This window comes from Kogia breviceps, chromosome 5 (genome assembly GCF_026419965.1).
Source record: "Kogia breviceps isolate mKogBre1 chromosome 5, mKogBre1 haplotype 1, whole genome shotgun sequence".
Lineage (NCBI taxonomy): Eukaryota > Metazoa > Chordata > Mammalia > Artiodactyla > Physeteridae > Kogia > Kogia breviceps.
The window spans coordinates 122728032-122749694 of record NC_081314.1 but is presented as its reverse complement, the minus strand read 5'-3'; the positions used below and the strand labels follow the sequence as shown (position 1 = coordinate 122749694).

The following is a 21663-nucleotide window of genomic DNA, read 5'->3' as shown; positions in this document are numbered from 1 at the left end:
GGTGTTCATCAAGTCAGAGTAAAACTATAGCTCACCTGCCTGGCACATAAGGTTTACACAATTATATATAATTGAAACATTTAGACAGATCATGTAAAATAACACATATGTATGCAATTTTGTGAATGGATATATGACTAAATGGTTGACTTGTGTTTGTAGCATTATCTTGGGGGTACTTGATCACAGCCTATTTTGGTATATTTCAAGACATCTGAAACAACCGTTACTAGAAGGAGCCCTCAGCCAGACACAGAAGGCCCGGTTTTGATGATCTCTCTTCTACTGAGTCCATGGCTGTGGGCAAGGCCCTGAACCTCTGGGTTTTTAATCACAGTGTCCAAATCCCTAAAATGGGATCTCTGAGGCTCTTCATAGTCTCTCATTCTGTGTTTCTGTGTGGCTCCTGCTGATGTTTATTGGGTCTCAAGAGCACAGAAAGTCCACCCTCCCAACAAAATTTTCTGAGTACCCCCATGTAATAATGGACCATGTTCATTCATTGCCAGAACATGTCAAGGAATGTATAAGGTTGGTAGCAATTGGGAAGTGTGGACCAGGGCCAATGAGGGATGCACATATTAAAATATCTACACTCAGATTGTCTTGTGTTATTTAGTTCTCTAATTTTATTTATGCAAAATAAACATTATTTATCCCAGACTGTAAATTTTACATTGTAGGAATTATATCATACTCTTAATTCTGCTACCCAGACAGTAAGTTGTCAGTTACTTCTTGATTAATATCTAAGCCAACTTTAAAAATAATCAAGTAATTATTTGGGACATAGAGTTTTTACCTACTTTATGTCAGATAAAACTCTGAAATGAATTTCTTAAATATAAAAAAAGGAGTTAAATAATACTTCTCACTTTTATTCCCATAGCAATTACTGGAAAAGAAATGTAAAGAAAAGGAAAGAGTGAAACATTTAATTCCAAAATAAGTGTGGGCAACAATCTTGCTTTATTAATACAAAACCACACCCATCATTTTCACATTAAACATTTAGTTTTAGTAAGTTGGTACATGAAATATTGGTGAGGAAATTCTTCATGAGGAAAAAAATGGCTTTTAATATAAACCTTGTGTGTAAGAATATATGAATAATGAGTTGGAAGCCACCTCCCAGAGGAGAAAGTTGCCTGGGCTTTTAGGTATGAATATAAAAAAAAAATCTCTCCTCATTTCACCTCTTTTCTGAGGGCTAGATTGTTCTGTGAACTGAACCCATTCCAACCTGAATATACTTAATATAAATGAACATTATAGCAAAAGTTAATAAGGCCAAATTCTGCTACCACAAAAATTTTAAAACAAATAATCACCATAAGGAAAATAGTCATAAACCCTGGCTTATGGCCCATACTTGGTTGAGTTTTTAAAATATGATGTTCAAAATAATTCCACATAATTTTATCAAGTCCTTAACACTCATTACTCCAGTGCCTTTTAACTTTTTACTGTGACTTCCAATAAAAAATATATTTTATATCATGGACAAGTGTACGTATATATCTTTCTCTATATATATATGCATATATGTATGTGCACATGTTACATATAGCTTTATATATATATATAAAAACTCCAAATATTTTTATATATTTATATGAAATTGTAAAATGGAAAAAAGTTTCATAAAATAATACCTACCCTTCTACATGCTATAATGTCTGGTATTTTATATTCTTTTCTATTTCCTTTTAAAACATGCTGTTTGAGGCCTAGTTAATTGATTATACAACTCAGTACTATATCATAAACCATCACATAATAGAAAAAAATAGGGACAAAATATTCCCTTCAAGAAAATGGAGAAAGAGCAAAAGAAGGACAAAAAGGAAATGGGGTAGAGATAGGAGAAAGAAAAGAATGGATGAACATTATAGAGAAAAGGAGTCATAGCACTTTGGAAATGATATGGCCAAAGAGAAGAAAAGAGCATTAACTAGAAAAAAGGAAAAATTATGGAAAATTATTAGGGTTGATCTTTAGGGTTTGAAAATTTCAAGCAATCATAAATATTTTCCTCCCAGATATATGAAAACTAACAATGTCACAGATTAACCATGACATTCATTAGACAGATGAGCTATGTCCAAACTACAGTCTAGATGAAAACCAAGGTGTCCTTGCAAATTTTAAGCTGTGGCATGTTACATTTTGTGCAACATGGAGAATATTTTATGATTCACAAATCTTGAAATAAGAATAACTATCCATTTCATTCAATAACTCTGTCAGAGGCTTTCTTTATAAATTTCCACATCCTCGACTGATGCTTAATTCATAAGATTAGCCAACAACTGTGCAAAGAGCATAGACTTCAGAGTTCGAAGACCAAGTTTCGTGTTTGAGTCTAGGTTTTACCACTCTGTAAAAAGGGTAAATGACAAAATATGTAGAAACACTTTGTATATCAGATCCCCCAAAGCAATGTAGGTAATCCTCAACCAATTATAGTACCATTATATTTTCATAATTGCTTAGAGTTAGAAGAAACTTTTTCATAGGAGAGCTCATTTGTAATACGAATCTGTTTCTCCTTTTTTTCCAACCATTCTAAGATCTTTCCATTTAATTTTCCTGCTGCAAAATAACCCAGAAGAATTCAATTTTTACTTGCCTGGCACTTTTTTAGAAATCACCTCTTTTGATTTGCAAGGATTCAGCAAATATCATCTTAAAATCTACCATAATAAAAACAAATGTTTATTATTAGATTGTCTTTGAAATTAAATAAATCAGGACATGCTATGTTATAGATATTTCAGATAAGTGGTCTTGCTTTTTCTTCTGTTAGCCTGAGGCTAAGTTTTAAAAGTCCATGCCCTAGTGCATTTTATTATCTTCATTATTAATTATTTTCTAGTTACTTTACTTCTGTAGTTCTCAAGGCTAGTTTTAGATTTGAATCCCCTAGGGACCTTTCCAAAGTATGTGATAAATCAGAAAGCCTCAATTTTCTGTCCTGAGTTGGGGCTTAGGCATTGATTGTTTTTATGTCCCTAAGTGATTCTCCTGGGCAGAAAAGATTGAGAACCACTGCTTTAGTTTTTCCCACTAATCAAAAAGCAGCTAAGAGACTCAAAATTCAGTCAAGAGATTCTAAATTGATTCAGTCAAGAGACATAAAAATTACATTCCAGTGAAAGAAAGTTTTGACCATATCAAAGATATTTTAAGAGTAATTATCCTCATTCCCTCATCAGTAAATTTTCCTATTGAATATTCAGGACAGCATAGAAACCATTATTTATCCTTCTTAAAATACTTAAAAATAAAAATATCTCCTAATTCCACAACCCTTTCTCACAACCACTTCATTTTTCTGTTTTTCTTGATAGCAAAACTCCTCAAAAAAGGATTTATACTTGCTATTTCCAACTTCTCTTTCTCTCTGGAACTTACTCCATTTGGACTTTCTCCACTACTACCACTTCTTTTAAACTGTTTCAAAGTCACTGATAAATTTGTATGATCCTAGATCAAATGGTCATTCCTCAGGCTTCATTCTACTTGATCCTTTAGCAGGTTTTGGCTGCAGTTGGCAGTAGTTTGATCACTTCTCCCTTCATTACACTCTCAGTTCACTCACTTCTAGGGTAAAGCTTTCCCAGTGGTTACTCCTTTTCACTTCCCTTTACTGGCTTCTCCTTTTCAACCATGCCCAAACGATAGCATGTTCAGTGCTCAATCAGTGGACGTCTTCTCTTTTCTGTGCTCATTCCCTTTCTGGTCCTCAATCAGCCTTGGAGCTTTAAATATCATCTACATATTGAGAATCAACAAATTTAAATCTCCAGCTCTTCTCTCCTCCTCAGTGTCCTTATACTCAACTGACTGCTTGACATCTCAGTTGAATACCTATTAGCCATTTCAAAATTAATGTGTATGAAAATAGACTCTAATTATGATCCCAGACTTGCTCTCTATATTCTTCACCATCTCATCTTCACCATCATTCTAGCTTTCAGGCCAAAAACCTGGGAATCATCTAGGATTACTCATTCTTTTATACCCCACATTCATTCTTTTAGCAAGCCCTGTTGATGCTCCTTTTACAAATGTACCCAGAATTCCAACCACATCGCACCACCTCTACTGCTTCCTCCCTGGTCCAGCTTACATCATCTCTCACCTGGGTAACGAAAGCAACTTTTAAATGACCCTTTTCTTCTCTTATTGTCCGCATCCACATAGAAGCCAGAGGAATTATTTTTAAAATACATGTCATACTTTGTCTTCCCATCACTCAAAACAATTTCATATTTCATTTTACTAAAAGTAGAGTTGAAAGGATTTACAACTGTTTACAAGATCCTATGTGATTTAACTCCTTATGTCTTGTCTAAACTCATTTCCTGTGCTTTCCCATCACATGTGATGCTCCAGCCACACTGGCCTCCATGCTGTTCTTGAAAGCTAAAGATATAATCTCACATCATGGTCTTTATATTGTGTTTTTCTGTTGCTAGGAATGCTTTTGCAGCTGTCCCTCTAATACACCCAGATCTCTTCTCTCTCAGTTCCTCCAGGTCTTGCTCAATGGTCTTACCTGGCCAGATTATTTTAAATGATAATACCTCTCTCAGTCTCTATACTCCTTTCCTGTGCAGCTGGTCCATAACAGTTATTTACTTATCTCCATCTGATGTACCATAGGTTTAGTTGTGTGACTCTCACTCCCATTAAAATGTAAATGCCATGAGGACACAAATTTGGGGTTCTGTTTTGTTTTTTTGGCTTTTCTGAAGGTTCTAATTATTTTTTTTCAGCTTCATTGAGGTATAACTGACAAATTGTAAGATATTTAAAGTGTACACATGGTGATTTTATATATATATATATATATATGTATACATTTTGAAAGGATTCCCTGCATCAGGTTAACACATCCTTTACCTCACTATTTAGCTTTTAAATGTGAAAACTTAAATTAGAGATGAAATTAGAATCTCTTAGCAAATTTCAATTGTACAATACAGTGTTATCAACTTGCCAGCTACAAATTGGCACTTGCCATCTACTTCTACAAGTATTAAATCAGGAGCTGCTGCAGCTGCTGACCTTCAACACCCCCTGAAAGGAGATCAGGGTGGAGATCAGGAATGAGGCACTCTGTGCTCTGGGAAAAACTGGCAAAAACAGGTCTTCAGATAGTTAGATATTTTCAGGAGAAGATTTTATGAGACCAATTCTTGCATCTCCTTGTATCTAGAAAAGCACTAAAATCCTTCATGGTGACATCTGCTCCTCGTGACTAGCAGTAACCTTCATGAGACTGTCAGCAACTTTCTGCAAAAAATATGTGCTTGATTGCATGTACTCTCGCTTCACCAAAATCACATATATACTGACCTTCCCCCTACCTCTTTAGAGCAGTTTCTCAGAGCTATCTGAAATGCTGCCTCCCAGGCTATAGTCCTCATTTTGCCCCAAATAAAGCTTAACTCACAACTCTCACGTTGTGCATTTTTTTTTCAGTCAACAAACTATAGTCACCATGTTACACATTAGAACCTCAGAACTTATTCATCCTCCCATAACTGAAAGTTTGTACCCTTTTACCCACCTCCCCCTATTTACCCTCACCCCAGCCCCTGGCAACCACTTTTCTACTCTGTGTCTATGAGTTCTACTTTTTTTAAGATTCCACATATAAGATTTGTCTATCTTATCTTTTCAAAATTCCATCTTAATAGTTTCATTGATCTTTTCTATTGTCTTCTTAGTCTCTATTGTTTCCATTTTTGATCTTTGTTATTTCCTTCTGTCTACTCATTTTAGGCTTAGTTTATTCTTTTTCTAGTTCCTTGAGGTGTAAATTTAGGTTGTTTATTTAAGATCTTTCTTTTTTCTTTATGAAGGCATTTATCATTATAAATTTCCCTCTTAAAACTGTTTTTGCTGCATCCCATAAGTTTTGGTATGATTGGTGTTTCCATTTTCATTTGTCTCAAGACATTTTTTGACTTCTCTTTTGATTTCTTCTTTAACTTATTAGTTGTTCAGGAGCATGTTGTTTAACCTCCATATATTCGTGAATTTTCCAGTTTTCTTCTTGTAATTGATTTATAGTTTCATACCATTGTGGTCAAAAAAGATACTTGATATGATTTAAATCTTCACAAATTTATTGAGACCTATTTTGTGTCTAACATATGATCTTTCCTGGAGGACGTTCCATGTGCCTTTGAGAAGAATGTGTATGCTGCTGCTATTGGATGAAATGTTCTATAAATGTCTGGTAAGTCCATGTGGTCTAATGTGTAGTTTAAGTCCAATGTTTCCTTATTGATTTTTGTCTAGATGATCTATCCATTGTTAAAAGTGGGATTTTGAAATCCCCTACTATTGTATCACTGTCTATTTCTCCCTTCAAGTCTGTTAATATTTGCTTTATATATTTAGGTACTCCTATGTTGGGTGCATAAATATTTACTGTTATATCCTCTTATGAATTGACCACTCTATCACATATAATAACCTTCTTTGTCTCTTGTTACAGTCTTCGGCTTAAAGCCTGTTTTGTATGACACAAGTATAGCTATCCCTTGTTTCTTTTGGTTTCCATTTTCATGGGATATCTTTTCTCATCCCTTCACTTTCAATCTGTGTGTATCCTTAAAGCTGAAATGTTTCCCATGGGCACCCTGTCAGGGGTGAGGTTTATGGTGAGAGTGTGTCTCAGCCTCTCCTACCCATTTTGATATAGGCATTTCTCATTCACTTGATATGTAGGAGTCACTTAGCTAGTTTCTGGATGTCTTTCTCAGGTGGTTGCTCTAGGTGTAGCTGTATATTTTGTGTGTCCCTGGGAGGAGGGGAGTTTAGGAGCCTCTAGATCACCTTAGTCCAGTAAGCTTGCTTTTGTTTTTGTTTTCTTGACAGTGTTAATCCCAATGCCTAGAAATATGCTGGGCACATAGTTGGTATTCAATAATTATTTGTTGAATAAATCAATGAAAAGCTTCAACTTTGTACTGCATACTTCAATATTTTATTTTAAAATTTATACCTAATTTGTAGGTTAGGTAATGTATAAATCCCCTTCCAGTTCTAAAGTTTTATGACTCTAACACAAACATGTGCTCAGTCTGCTTGATGATTCCTTTCCTGATTCACTCAAACCAAGTTAGTTCATTGCCCCCTCTGCTCTTATAGCACTCTATTCTTGCTTATAATATTAGCATTTATCATAATATTTTCCCCAAAATTAGACCAAGAGTTACTCGAGAGCAAGGTATGTTTTTATCTGTTTCTTCATACCCTTGCTGCAACATACCATGGTATCCGACACTCTTAGTGTTTGGCTTTCAATATGTAAATTTTTACTGATTGAGTGAGTGTGACTTGTATAAAATAATGCTTTGGGAGAGTGAGAGAAAGAGAATGCTTATCTTTTTAAACATCTAGCTGAAGGGAAAAAAACTGGAGGGGAATATTTCTCTAGTGGGTCACTGAGGAGCTTTTTCAGATTTTCTGTATTCCCCAGTCTTGAAACCCAAGCACTCAAGCAGCAAATTTTTTTTCTTTCCTATGATGTTTTCTTCTGGGAGCATTCAAAAGTCATCACCTCCTCTCCAGGACGGTAAGTCTCATTTAAAAGGACAGAAGCATATCTAAGTCTGCCTAGATAAGTAAGAAGCAATCCTAAAGCTTTCAGAAATAGATACTGCCTGAAATCCCCATTTCTAGATTTTATTACAATTTTAAAAAAAGAAACAAATGAAGAAATACCTATCACTGAACAGCATTTTAACTGCATACTCTAAATCATGATATTTAAATAAAATAAAGACATAATATTGTATAATAAGATAAAGTTTAAAGAAATTTTGTTTAATCACATGTCTAATCTTAAGGAAATGTTAAGAAACTATGTATTTAGTTTAATTGTACATCTACAACATGAATTCAAACTTCACTCATTATTGTATTGTAGTACAAAATATCATCGTCTGTTACAAGAATGAGGTTCGAATATGTTTAATTGACTTTATCATTTTTCCTTTTCTAGAACTTATTTGTTATGCATACGGAATAAACTAAACTTATTTGCAGTATGAATTTTCTACTCTTTGAAAATGAAAGTGCCTCTCACCTTCACTGAAGCGAGACTCAGAGCTCTCTTTGGTTTATATTTGTTTTTAACTTTCCATAACCAAAAGTACTGCCTCACTCTCATTGCTCCAGATATATTCAAACATTAAAAAAAATAATAATAATGATTATAACACTGTTACCAGCAAAGTCCATTAACAATTCCCAGGGAATAAAAATAGAATCTGGGTAATAAAATAAGGTCAAACCTGTTTTTTTTCCTTGGTGCTTAGTTTGGTCTCACTTGCTCATAGGGTGCCCGTGCAGAGGCCTCCCGCCAGGTCCTTCAGACCAGAGTTCCCGGTGTGAAATGGCTGCACCAACACCTCAGCTTGGGACCGTGTGCAGAAGCTGCACACAAAAGCACGGCAATCAAAGATGGCGGCGGCGGCAGCGGGCTGTGTGCGGATGTGCTGCACCTGGCACTGCGATCTGGAGCCTGAGCAGCGCAGCTGCACTGGCCTCGCGAGAACTCCGCTCCCTCCCCTCCTCACTGAGGGATCCCTGTAAAGCAGCCCCGCCCATAGCCTGAGAGCTTGTGGTCTAGAACCAGTTCCCGCCTCTGTATTCTCTGATCAGAGAAGTAAGCTTTCCTTTGCTTCTTAGCCAAACTCAGTTTCCTTCAATAGGCGTGACTGATATGGGACAGGAGGATCCTTGTTTGGGACCATCTCGGGAATGTCGGCAACAGTGCTAAGAATATCTAAATGTGTTCTTAACGTTAAAGGAGAATCTTATCAGAGTTTATTTGTAATTTGCACTCAAAGTCAAAAGTAAGTTTAGGTGAAAGTCTTTTTGCAATAGAAATTTCTCTTCACATTCAAAATAGTCATCATTACTTATGACATAGAATTTTATGTTTTTAATCACAACTGTGGAAGGATGAAATCAAATACCTTTAAAAATGTTTTTTCTAAGCTGAACACTATGCTTTCATTGGAGGATTTGATTATCTGTATTACTCAAATCAATATTTTCTAAATTTTCCAAAATGATGAATTGCTATCATATAATGGCTTTCCTTTAAATATGTCAATCATCTTACTAGTAAAAGCAGAGGACTCTGAGAATCACCTTGGGTTTCTAAACCAATCCCTGTCAGACACTCAAACATCCCATAATCCTTTATCAAGCAATTTCTACAATTATGTATCAAGTACTGTGCTAGGTACACAGGTTTTAAAGATCAAAGTCCTTGTTTCCTTCATAAAGGATTAACAGACAGAAAGCAAAATTAAAATAAAATAAATGCTTACTAGAATGTGAAGTATTCTATGCAGGATGATTCAAGTTTTGTAGGGCCCAAAATTTGAGGGAATATTTTTTATTTTACTGAGAAATAGTTGATTTACAATGTTGTGTTGAATTTCTACTGTACAGCAAAGTGATTAAGTTATACATATATATATATTCTTTTTCATATTCTTTTCCATTGGTTTATTACAGGATATTAAACATAATTCCCTTTGCTATACAGTAGGACCTTGTTGTTTATCCATTCTATATATAATAGTTTGCACCTGCTAATCCCAAACTCCCAATTCATCCCCCTCCCATATCCCCTCACCCTTGGCAACCATAAGTGTGTACTCTATATCTGTGAGTCCACTTCAGTTTCATAGGTAAGTTCATTTTGTCATATTTTAGATTCCACATATAAGTGATAGCATATGGTATTTGTCTTTCTCTTTCTGACTTACTTCACTTAGTAAAATAATCTCTGGGTCCATCCATGTTGCTGCAAATGGCATTATTTCATTCTTTTTTATGGATGAGTAGTATTCCATTGTATACATACACACTACATCTTCTTCATCCATTCATCTGTCAATGAACATTTAGGTTGTTTCCATGTCTTGGCTATTGTAAATAGTGCTGCTATGAACATAGGGGTGTAAGTATCTTTTCAAATTAGAGTTTAATCTGGATATATGCCCAGGAGTGAGATTGCTGGATCATATGGCAACTCTCCATACTGTTTTCCATGGTGGCTATACCAGTTTACATTCTTGAGGGAACTTCTTAATGAAAAAGAATATAAACTTACAAACGTAAAATTAGGCAAGTATGTGAATATTTAGAATGAGAAAATAAATCATGAAAAAGTTGCAAAATTTAAAAAGCTGAAAATATTATAAACCTCACAAGATTGGCAAATTCAGTCTCTTCTCTAGTACAATTTAATAAAGTTATTTTAGTATTGATATTGTAGAAAATTTTATCTTCACAACTTGTTATTGGTAATGTTATAAAAATGTTTAGGATCATTATCCAATTTGAGAAAACTTATCAAGTTCCTTTCGTATAAGATTCCAGGCATTTAGAATATTCCTGCATATTGACTATCTCACATACTCTGAGTTGACAACATTTATTAACCAGTTTGTCACAGATATCTTCATTACTTAGATGTCATTAGGAGTTTCATGTTATCTTCATCAAAGTCAATAATCCTGTCCAAACGGCAAAAAATTTAAGTCATTTTCCACTGTGTTCATATGACTCATTTCTTCACTAATTTGATCATCTGACAATTTATAGCTATTAATTTCCTTGCCCTGGAAAAACATCTGTCTCTCTTAACCAGGTACTATTTTGGGTATGTTTTGAACATGTTTTGTTACAATTTGCTTCTTATTGTCAAAGTAATTTTGATTAATTTTCCTTCTCACCTTTCTCTTTTGCTTTTGTTTGCATATTTCGTTAATTTTTAGGTAAATTTTCTCCCATTAAAAAAAAATAAATGTCCCAAAGAGGAGTCTATAATTTCTCACTTGCCATATCAAAAACTTTCCAAACAGTATTTCCTTATTACAGCTAACATGGCTTCCCCTTAGCCTTATCCTGAAAATGCTCTAGTGACTGCAATGAGCGGAACAGGACTCAAATCATAACTAACTGCGGTTGAACTGTGTTTTGCTTCACAGTAAATATGCATTTGTGTTACAGAAATGTGGAAAGGAAAACTAACTGTGCCTGGTAAGTTGAAGGAAGGCGTCACAATGTACATGAATATTGGAGTTAACTCTTGCAAAGTAAGTCAGTGTTCACAAGACAGGGAAGACTGTGGGCAAGAATTTGTGCTCAAGTTCAAAGCCCCACAACACTAACCATGAACCCAAGATTCTGACCCTGAAATCACCATCCTTCTCTTCCAGTTAGCTATCCAGTGTCCTTGTTGCCCAATTTCCACCTACTCATGTAGAGTAGCAATTGTGGCTTTCAGAACTCAAGGGCAATTAAGCCATGTGGCATACAAATTTCCAGATGAAAATAGAATAAAGACAGTTTCAGATTTGGGGTTTGAAAAGATAAAGACCAGGAAAAAGATATATGTGAAAAATATGAAACCATGAAGGGCATGCTTCTTTTCAAGTCTAGGGTGTACCAGTAAGAGACCATGTTCATGAAACATGAAGGAGGCATTTTTGGAAAATGAAGGCACACTTTCACTCAGTGGGCTTCATCAATCTGAAAGATGGTAAGGATTAAAATTAGGAGCTTCAAGAAAGCTTAAATGACATCATGGATAAAAGATCTTTATCAAGAGGAAATTATACTTCAGAGCCTCCAGTCTCTACTCTTTGTGATACAGATCAAAGAAAGGAGCTGTCATCCTCTCCACATAAGGGGTCTTATTAAAGTCAAATGCTCTGGCGTCAGGTGAGCTCTTAGGGTGACCCCTGTGATTCTGATGTTCTTAGTTTCTCAAACATCTTTAAAGCCTTTTAGAAAATAGATATCAAATAGATAATCCCAAAGATTAGAGATAAATGCATACTACCTATATGGTTTCCTTTTTCACTAATGTGATGGTTAATTTTATGTGTCAACTTGACCAGGCCATGGGGTCCCCAGATACTTGGTCAAACATTATTCTAGGTGTGTCTGTGAGGGTGTTTTGGATGAGACTAACATTTGAGTCAGTAGACTGAGTAAAGCAGATTACTCTCCCCTATGTGAGTGGGCCTCATCCAAGGGGTTGAAGAACCCTTAATAGAATAAAAAGGCTGACCCTCCTGTGAGTAAGAGGGAACTCCTCCTGCTTGATGGCTTGAGCTGGAATATTGGTTTTTTTCTGCTTTCAGACTCAAACTGAAATATTGTCTCATCTTGAGTCTTGAGTCTATCAGTTTCTCCTAGTTCTCAGGCCTTCAGTCTTAGACTTGAACTACACCAGAGGCTCTCCTGGGTCTACAGCCTTCAGACTGCAGATCTCAGGACTTCTCAGCCTCCATTATCACTCATGGACCACTTTCATGTAATAAATACCTTCATATATATATATGAAGATATATATATATATATATTCCATTGGTTCTGCTTTTTCTTGGAACACCTTGACTAATACAACTGATATAAATAAGATGAAGAATTCTATACGGTAACTAAGAAAAGAATGTCTAAATTAATATTTATACATATTTAATCCAGTCTGTACATTTGGCATTTGCCATTTGAGGTATGGCATAAGGGAACAAAGACATATTTCACCTATAAACATACAGCTATGGACGTTAAAGTTGGTCCACTGTACAGATAAGGAAAATGAAACAGGGTGAGATTAAATATTTTCCCAAAGATACACAGCAAAGCAGCAGCAGAACTATCAGTAGCACACCTTTTCGGAATTCTAGTCTACTGTTCTTTCCTTCACACCAGGCTTCAATTTCACATTTGATTCTTTCCACACTTCAGTGGTTTAACATGTGAAACCATCTCTGAAGCTAACTCCCACTCCCCACCTCAATTACTGTATACTAATTCTTTCTTTAAAATGAGCACGATAAACCAGGTCCTTGGGTTGGGCAAGAACATACTTATGCTTTAGAAAATGTATGGCAGTGAAGGGCTGGGAGAGATGAATAGAATGCCTCTGGCTCATGAGGATCAGAGAACCCTGTGTAGTCCATCCCAAGACGGGGAGAGAGTAAATACTGAGCCAGTGCCAACATACTCAACTGCAAGGAGGGGTGGGGGGTGGGGGAGGAATGCCAAGGTCTACAGGGAAGCATTATCCTGGTAGCCTCCATAGACCGCCTCATCTCCAGTGAAGGCTCTGGTAACCTGAACATGCCGTAAACAAAGCTGACACTAAGAAGCACAAAAATTTGCTTCAAGGAACTTTCCCTGAATAGTTTTATATGAGGAGCTCACTGTCTATCAACTAACTGTTTTTGGTAAATTTCACCACTATCCTTATTCAATTTTCACGCCGTTGGTAGTCTCACTCAATATTTAATGATACGCTGGCTTGGCAAAATAAAAGAAACTCTAGATTATTTCTGCAAAACACATCTGCTTGCTACAGAAAAAAAAAAAAAAAAGTGAGGAAAGGAAAATAAGGCATTCACATTTCCCTGGACAGCTCTTAAAGCTAGCTGAAAAAAATCATATCAGAGAATACTTTCTAATTTCTAAGGAAGCAAATAAAAGTCACTTAGAGAGTGTTTATCACAACTAGCTATATGTTTTTAGTCAAATCTATAATGATAGTTTTTTTATATAACTGATATGTTCAGTATATTTTTCCCTATTCTTTTATTTCAAGAAAGATTTTGATAGTTTGCATTATTGTAGATTTTTATAGTTGTTAGATGTTTTGCTCTGATTAGTTTTATGTTGGGTTCTTGATCAGAAATATGACACCTACCACCCATTACAGTTGTTCCTATGAGAAAAATCAATCTTTTGGGCAATGAAACAAGTCATGAAAATTTTCATGAACATCCTCTAGTGAAAAGCAAGAGTAGCTTGTTATATTCCTTCCCTACATTGAAAGGACCAGAGGGGGCAATATCCTAGTGTTTACTTTGGATAAATCATTCAGATTTTATGAGTCCTTGCATAGATCCATTCCCTATGTTGGAACCAGCCACGTGTCCCTAAAGTGGTTTCATAGACCTCCAGGTGCTGCGGAGCTGCAGTGCTGCCTGTCCTTAAACAGGAAGGTCAATATCCAGGGCTACTTATATGAAGTGTTTGACATAGTCTATGGTCAGTAAGCTGTGAACCCTAGGATATATTCAAGAGCTAGTTATTGGTGGCCCTAACTGTGTACTTCTGATACCTCTCTCTTTGGGGATGGATGAGGGATAAATTTAGGTGGGCTCACAAATGGAAATGAATGCTTAATCTGGATGGTGGTGAGATATCTGAGAGAAGCAGTTTTATTAGGAATAAAATATTCACATATAAACAATAAACTATTTTACATACACAAAAGTTATTTTGTAGAAGGATCTGTGGTTTAAAAGGTGTCTGTGGTATCTGAATGTTTCTTTTCTGACCCACCACTTTCACAAATTCACATAACATAAATAAATATATCATAAAATTATAACTTAAAAATTAGACTCTAATGAAAACTTTCCTGCTTTCCCGACTCTAACTTCTCTTCCTGCCCATCATACCAACCATTTAATGAAACCAGTCTATCAGTTCTTTGTCAGGAGTTATGAAAATCTGACAGTGGACATGGATGGCTAAGCAAAATTACACATTTTGCAAAAGATGTGGGATTCCATGAAGTCCATGAAAGTGGTTTTGGAGGACTGCTTTCACTTATATGCACGGAAACAATTGAAGAGAAGACATTGACCCCAAAACAGATGACTAAGTATCAAAAGATTAAGAGAGGCTTTGGGGAAAAGTTATGATGCTACCACATTTTTCCCAAAGATAATTCTGTTAATAACCATAAAAGTCAAACATGTGGGCTTTTTAAAAGCCCACTGGTCTTCAAAAGATGTTTGAAACCTGTTATAATTTTGTAGGAGGTGTACATGTTGAAAGAATTAAATCTTTTGAGCATTTCCTCCTATTCCGATGTTGATCCAATTAGCCTACAACGACCTGATTTACCAAATCCCTCTCCTCTATGCAGACTCTCTGTTTTCAGTTTCTCATCTAAAAATGGAGAAGAGTCTTATGAAAATGAAATGAGAACAGAAATTTACTTTCTATCCTGGAAAGGGGTGATTTACAATATAGAACAAGGTTGAGGGAAGATACCAGAATATCAGGGTGAAAGGTGAGGGAAACGGGGACACATGGTTTGAAAAACATATTCAGTATGATATTTATTTTAAATTTTACAAAGCCAACAAAAAGTACTTTGTCATATCATAACAGTTATTAATACAAACCATAGAAAATAAAGCTTATAAAATCTTCATAAGTGGTAATATGCATATGCTACTGTGATTTAAAGAAGCTTTATTATAATTAGAAGGAAGGGAAATTTGATAATTTTTTCGGCAATGCATGTGTGTAGAAAAAGGGAGAGAAACACTGGTCTTTGTAAACAGGCAAAAAATAATTTAAGGGTGAGAGAAAAAATTCCATTTGGTCATTTGAGGCTTGACCAAATCTATTTACTCTATAATCTTTTCCTCTAATAAAATAACAAATGAGCTGATTTAAAGGTGGTGAATCTATTTTGACATTCTCTCCTCTCTCACCTGGATACAGACCTCCTCAGCTCCAGAACTGACTCCTTTATTTGATGAACAAGGATGGCCAGGGGAAGGCAAACACACACATACCCTCTTTGCAAGCTCAATCTATGTCTAAGACACCCTAGTGTTAAAGGCAAGTCATATATTTACATTGGTCTTAACTATATTTATAAAAGCAGGGCAGAGTTCCTCCCTTGATTCTATAACTCATTCTGAGTTCTGGGAGGTTTGTATAAATGTCAGCTGTCATAATTGCTCATTTATTTGAGAGTGTATTTTAACACATATTGAGATCTTGGTATTCCTGATGTAGGGATATAAAATTTCCTTTTTACTATATCTTTAGACAGGCTAGGAAATAGTACAGGATTTAAGCAACAGAATTTCAAAGCTAGGACAGAACTTAGAGATCATCAGTTTCTTCATTATCATAAATATGAAAACCAAGGCCCAGGAAACCAGAGTCTAAAGCTCATGCTTAGACAGTGATGCTGCAGAGTAAAAAAGGCTGCAGGATTTGGAAGCCCAGACTTCTGAATTCAAATTACTACTCTGCCTTTTATAATTATGATATATTGGGCAAATCGTTTAATCCCAGAAGAAGATATTTTGATGTGACTAAAGTTAAATAATTTAACCATGAACTTCAGTTTATCCATCTATAATATTAGGGAAATAATACCTAGTTTTCAGGGTTATTGATAGAAATACAGATAATATATTAAAATGTTTTTAAGATGTTAACTCTTATTTTTCTTTACTAGAAAAAATTCCAGAAATCCTAAATCCCAGCACGTTGCTCTTTCTAACTAAGAGTAGGATGTCAGCATAAGCTTTAAAAATCTGATTCATTTTTTTAAAATTCCCTTAGTAAAAACCTCCTATTTCTTGATACTCTCCTCTAACAATATCACAATTAGACATAGATTACTGTTTGACAAAGAGAGGTTCTCAACAGTAGACTCAGAATGCTCCCGGAAAAATGAGGCACATAATTCAGGTGTTGCTGTATACTATCACTCTAGACTAAAGAGAAGCAGAGTTTATTAATACCCAAAAGGTTTCTAAAAAATCCTGCAGGAAGGAAATCTATGTATACTAGCTTAACCAGGTTCTTTGGCATCCTAAATAAATATCTGTTAATACTCCCACAGACTTCTGTCACCTGGACAAACTCCATTCCCCAAAATAACTTACAAAAGTGCTGCTCAAGGCACAAATTAACTGAAATGATATGGATTCCAAAATAATGGCTTAAATTCCTTCTGAGTGTTAAGCAAATAAAATGTCAATTCATTTCTTTTTAGTTAAAAATTTTTATACATAGAGCTGGGGAGAGTGGGGGGAAACTGCTGAATAGGTATGGCGTTTTACCTTGGGGGATAGAAGTGTTTTGAACTAGGTAGATGTGGTGGTGACACAGTACTATCAATGTACTAAATGTCATTGAATTATTTACGTCAAAATGGTTCCGTTTATTTGGTGAATTTCAACCTCAATAAATTATCTTTTAAAATTTCATACATGTATAAAAAGTTCAATTGCAAAATATCAAAACCTGACTATTTCAAGTGTTGTATAACAAACCTACAAAAAGTTTGAGTTAAAACATATATTACTACGAATACCGAATCATTATGTTGTATACCTGAGACGAATATAACATTATGTCAATTATACTACGATTAAAAAAAAAACACACACATATATCACCAAAACAAAGAGCAAGTTTTTTTAATGGCCTGTAAAATGTCTGTATGTATTTGTAAAAATAAAAATCAATATTTCTTTTAAGCTCTGAAATTGCAGAAGCTATGTAATAAAGTCAATACTAGAAGAAAAAAAGGTATTTTCTACAGGTAGCTAATATCTTACAGGCAGATTACAAACCATCACAAAACACATATTGACAGAGATTGACTATGGCTGCTGTAACTTAATCTCTGCATTCGTGATCTCAAACCTCCTGAGTCTCACTTCATGGTTTATGATACAGTTACATCACAACCCCTCAATAGAATTACAGCTTTGTCACTAATCTCTCCCTATCAGTTATCCTGTAAGGAAGGAAGCTGGAAGGCACCACTAGAAAGACGCAACAGCATGAATGATTGCATTCAGTCCCTTTCCACAATAATATCTGTAAGTCTGGGAGTGATAAATGGCACCCAAGTTATAAACGAGCAACAAGGTCAGTAGCACCAAGCAGCCAAGAGTTCAAAGAAAAGTCACAATTCTGATGGGTTCAAGAAAAGGCCACATACTGCTGGCATTGCATCAGTAGAGATAAATCCTCAAAGATGCCTTACTGCAATTACAAAACAGAATTAGAAAAGCCTGTTATCGAAGAGCTAAGAGTTCTGTCCAGGAAATGAACAAAGAACATTGATTAGCATAAAAGTCATTCTTTTTCCGGAAAAATGATGAATTTTTATAACATTCCATGACCAGTCAAGAATTCTGGTGGAAAATGTCCTCAAAATGTTAAATAATTCTTTGACACTGAAAGATGTATCACTGAACAATGCTGGTTTTCTTCTTGGTCTTCTCTCTTTAATCTCTTAAATACATCTATAAAGAATCCAGAAGATACATGGAGGGAAATGGCCTAACTTTCTAGAATTATTTTAGGCTGTGTCTTCATCCCTTTATCAATTTCCTTAGGTGAATTGCATAAAATAAAAATGTGATCTTTTCTTATAAACTAAAATATACAAATCTTCTAACAATATAACAAATAAAAGCCACTCAGAATGTTATCATGAAAGTGGCCTGAGAAATCCCCTTATTTGACCCTTTATGTAATAGAAACCTGAAAATGTTGAGGGTCTTTCCCCAAGTTATATCATTGGTAATAGGCAAATTGGGATTAAAACCACTAGGCTCCTGAAACTTACTCCTATCTTCTTTCTCCTTAATAAAAGGTCCCCTCAAATAGATAGCTACAGAAGCATCTAGCTCTCTCATTGAAGGGACTATAGTCCTCAAGTTTTCATGCTCTGTGGATTTGTAATAGATTTCAATAATCTTTGCTATTGCTCATTTATTTGTTCATGAGGATCAAGACGAATTGTACCCTACTGGAGAATTTGCTAGCCATTCTGATGCAAAGCTAGAGAATACAAAAAGGGACAATCATTGAAATCTCCACTACTCCTCGGAGAAAGAAGCCTTAAAACAAAGGACTCCTGAAGATATTGAAAGAGCTTCTTTCCACTTTCACCCCACTTTCTCATAAGGAGCCTCACATTCCTCCTGTGACAGCCATGGGAATTTTCTTCCTTATTTTAAACAGCCATGTTGGAGTATAAAAAATATTGCACCATGTCTCCCATGAGTACTTAACGTTAAGGTTATGATTTTCACAATGCTTTTGCCTTAAACAACAGAATATGAAATGTTAAAAAGCTGCTCATTGCATCCAATAATGGAAATGTAAGGCACATTTTGAATATGGATGTTTTTAAGATTCAAAATGATGTTACAAAATTTTAAGGATAGGACACTAACCATTGAGAAAAAAATATGATTTCAGCAGTGGCCTAAAACTGTAAATAGGGCTCATCAAAGGACACAGGAGCTCTTATTGTCCAAATTGGTGGACAACCCAACAATGACTTACTTGTCTTTTTTTTTTTTTTTTTTTTTTTGTGGTACGCGGGCCTCTGACTGTTGTGGCCTCTCCCGTTGCGGAGCACAGGCTCCGGACGCGCAGGCCCAGCGGCCATGGCCCACGGGCCCAGCCGCTCCGCGGCACGTGGGATCTTCCCAGACCGGGGCACGAACCTGCGTCCCCTGCATCGGCAGGCGGACTCTCAACCACTGCGCCACCAGGGAAGCCCCGTACTTGTCTTTTTAGACCATTCTTATATGTAGTTATTTTGTGCATGTCTAATTTTCTGGAAATACTTCAAACTAGGTATTGAAATTTTACCATAAAGCTTTATTTTCTCCATCGTGTCCCATAAATGCCTCTACAACACTTTCTAACTTATCATGAGAACACTTGACTGGCATTGCGATCAGGCCCAAAGAATTTCTGCAACCTTGCTGACTCACACCTCTTTTGAATATGTAAAATAATGTTTTTGCTTCAAAATCACCTCTCTTCTTGCTATGTTAAACTTGAAAAGCGTAAGATGACTATTTCAATCAAGTACATCATTAAGAAGTCCATACCATGAACGTGAAATTTTTTTTAATGGATAATGAAGAGGAGGTGATCAATAGAAAGCCACACAGCTCCAAACACATGTGAGAGTTATGAAGAGTTGGGCTCTGATGGGAGAATAAGATCAATAGAAAATATAATCACTGAAGTGTTCTGTGTACTCTAGACTCTAGAAAAATTATAGTCCAGGGCAGAGCCTTCTACAGCCACTTCAAAGTGTCTAAATTCTTTCCTTGCGCTGGAATGTTCTAATTACTATGGCTAGAAAAACCAAGTTGCAGGATAATTAACCACCTCCTCCATCAGAATCGGACTGAAATAAAACAGACCTCAAATGCCCCCGGACATCTTTTGGCACCTTTTCTTTAATTTGGGTAGGTTTACTTCATGAATATGCAAAATGCAGAATTAATCATCCTCTCTTTATTCCATGAAATAAATTGCTCATGCAGATTTATCCTGTAAGCAATGCTATGTGCACTGCTTTGCTTTCCTCTTTTGCTGTGGGCTTCCAGAGAAGCTGTTTACCTCTCTTCACAGAAAGCACTTCCTTTAGTCCTTACTGAGCTAGAAAATCTGCCTTCGTTATCACGGGGGCAGATCACAAATAGAGATATAACCTAGACAAAAAGCACGTTTTAACTTAATTAAGACCAGTATTGTAATTAGACCATTAAAGCACAAATATTATTGGCAATCGGCTGGAGCTCAGCGACTTTTTTTAAACCTGTGGTGGATTTTATTGTTGCTATAATGGTTTTTACCATAATGAAATTTAATGCATTACCAGGAAAAAGCCATACCCTGTGGTAGGGCGCTGCTTATATTTCGAAACACGTTAGCGTGAAGCTACAGTGAGATCTAATAATAGAAATGAACTTACCTAAAGATGCATTGATTTTTATATCAGGTCATGTTGAGAATTTACAAAGAACATCCAGTCCATGAAACAAAAATCCTCTTGAGAATAGCATTGATTGCAAGAAGGGTAATATTAGAAAAATGGAAATCCTCTCCTCCCGGAATAGTGTACATTCGTATAATGGATTAAGTGCACGAGGTAGTTTAGAAAAGGTCATCTTTCAGATAAATGATAAATTTGATAAATTTCAGTAGATTTAATCACCCCTGAGATTTGATCAAAACAGCAATAAAGTAACAAATAACATCCATCTCACACATATAATTTGCTTATTTATTCTAACTTCTGAAATTATAAACATTATTTCTATTAGCATGACCTATTCAATAAAATTCCTCACAAAAATAAATTCTTACCATTCTAATACATACCCCAATCGTTGGATGGCTTCAAAGAAGATAAGAAGATTGTCTGAAAGAGAAGGAACAGAGAATTAAGGCAGTATTAAATTATATCTTTCATAAAACCAGAGACCCCTCCTAAGGTATAAGGTACTAGAGAGGGAGGTTACTATTATGTCCACATTATTAGACTTGAAATCAGCATTCAACAGTTTACATATATATTCAAAAACACTTTACTAACAGTTTTCTTCAGAGAAGTGTATTTCTTCATTTTCATCATTCAAATTTATGTTGTTTATCCATATTCTCTATTATGTTTTTAATGTATTTTGTTTTGAAATATTAGGTTACAGTTTTCATATCTCTGAGGGCACATCTCTTGAGAATTCTCCTAATCTGTATGGAGGCTCCTGTGCTCCTGTCTCTCCCTTTTTCTATTTTAAATGGGTATGACGTTCTACTCACCCTTTTCTATTGCTCAATTTTAAGTAAAATGAGTGTTCGGGTCTTTTTTGAAAGGAGGAATGAGCCCTGCTATCTTTTCTAACTTCATGGCTCTAGAGCTCCCTCTTTTGTTGTTTTCTCAAAGTGATTGAAATAATACAGAGTCCTGCTTTCTGAGATGGTCTTCCTTTGCTTCCCTTTCTCATTTTC

The 21663-nt window shown here is 35.5% G+C and overlaps 1 long non-coding RNA gene across 1 annotated transcript in view; it reads right to left on the bottom strand.

Moving 5' to 3' along the window:
• Positions 1-21454, bottom strand: part of LOC131757802 (uncharacterized) — a 96246-nt gene extending 74792 nt beyond the window's left edge. The window contains exons 1-2 of the long non-coding RNA XR_010840819.1: positions 21251-21454; positions 21037-21076 (exon numbers count right to left, since the gene is read on the bottom strand). This is a non-coding gene — a long non-coding RNA (uncharacterized lncRNA). The remainder of the gene's footprint in view (positions 1-21036; positions 21077-21250) is intronic.
• Positions 21455-21663: the final 209 nt, after the last annotated feature.